Raw genomic sequence first — 1,611 nt, forward strand, 5'->3', positions numbered from 1 at the left:
ACAAAGGGTGCTCCAGAGTACCTGGCCTGTGAATGTGTGTTGGCCTGAGACCACTGCTGCTTCCTAAAGAGATTTTCTTCTGTTCGGCAAGCAGATGACTTGTAACGGATGTATAACTGAAGTAGGGTGACACTTCTGCAGCAATAATTCTACAGGTTTGGGGACAGGGTCTACAAATTTCATTGGTGATTAATTGTTGCATAATTATGATTCTGAAAAGGTAGATCCCATAAACAGACATCCAGGGAAATTTTACAACTGGTAAAATTCTTAAGCCAAAAAATAAATAGCCACACATAACAAACCTACACACCATGAATTAAAATGGTGACATGCTAGGCCTTCTGAAAGAACCAGAGCAGGAAAGCTTATTCAAACAGAAAATCTTCATCCTTCTTTTCAACCAGGAGATTAGCAGGCTCTATCACCTCTTTGGCTGCCCTCCGTTGCTCCAAGTCCTTATCAGACTTTTCCTTGAGGATCTTTTTCTTCTCCTGAATTTTCCTTAACCTGTAGAACTCCTCTTGCTCTCTCTCATCCAGCTCTGTGATAATATAAGCAAGGGTATGTTCAATCCGGGGAATGATGATATGTTCTATAGCATTTACATGCCTGTCAGTTATCTTAAGAGCTTCATTCAAAGTAACAAAGGAAGTCTGCAGTGCAGCCAGTTCCACCAGTAGTTCCACTGCTTTGGCATAATTCCTCTTCAGTTTAGCCAACTGTTCCCCACCTCCGGCTAAACCAGTCAGTTCATAATTGTCAGTTCCTTCATGATAATGTTCAAATACTGGCAATGTAACACCTGCTACATTATCTTTCTTTGCTCTAATCTTCATTTGGGCCTTATTTACATTTTGGATAACTGTGGTGCTGAAGTCCCCTGCTGTGAACTTGGCCTCAGCAAGTGAAAAGGCAGCTTCTCTCATCACTTCACCCATCAACATTTTAGTCTCTATTATCTTCTTAAGGATATGTCGAAATCAAAGAGTTAAGGATCAGATTTTTTCTTCAGGAGGTTTCGACCCGTCTGTGCTCCTTTTAACTGAGCCTTCATGATGGTCTGTGCCGTTCGTGAGGGAAAGATTTCAATTCGGTCTTTGCCCGACATTCTGACGATGACTGTTCGGCTTGGGTCCCTGGCCGGGCAACTGTGGCTGCAACAACTCAGCCACTAAGTCTTTCTCTACCTGGAAAGCATTATTTGTATTTTGTAGTTGAAGACTCCCTTTGCTCACCTAGGAACACTGATAGATCTGACAGCACTGGAAGTGGGGAAACCCACTACCACAAGAAGCAAAATTCAAGAAATATAAGTAGTGTGCTCCTTATAGAAAATATCCTGAAAAAGACAAATTGTTAGAGAATAAAGCAGTTTTGTCTGGGATTGGAGATGGGAGCAGGGCCTGACTACAAACGGATTCAAGAAATTAGGACTGGGGGATGGTGGTAAATATTCAAAAACAGGATTTGGTGGTGGCCGCATAACACTATGAATGTACTAAAAACACTGAAAGGTATACTTACAATAGCTGAATTTTATGGTATGTAAATTATACTTCAAAAACACTTTTTAAAAATTCACAGGTAACTAAAACTAGAAAGAACTTC

General features: G+C 40.8%; 1 pseudogene; it reads right to left on the bottom strand.

The window, feature by feature from the left end:
- Nucleotides 1-368: 368 nt before the first annotated feature.
- LOC102391993 lies at nt 369-1,125 on the bottom strand (annotated as a pseudogene).
- Between the last annotated feature and the right edge of the window lie 486 nt (nt 1,126-1,611).

This window comes from Bubalus bubalis, chromosome X, assembly GCF_019923935.1.
Source record: "Bubalus bubalis isolate 160015118507 breed Murrah chromosome X, NDDB_SH_1, whole genome shotgun sequence".
Lineage (NCBI taxonomy): Eukaryota > Metazoa > Chordata > Mammalia > Artiodactyla > Bovidae > Bubalus > Bubalus bubalis.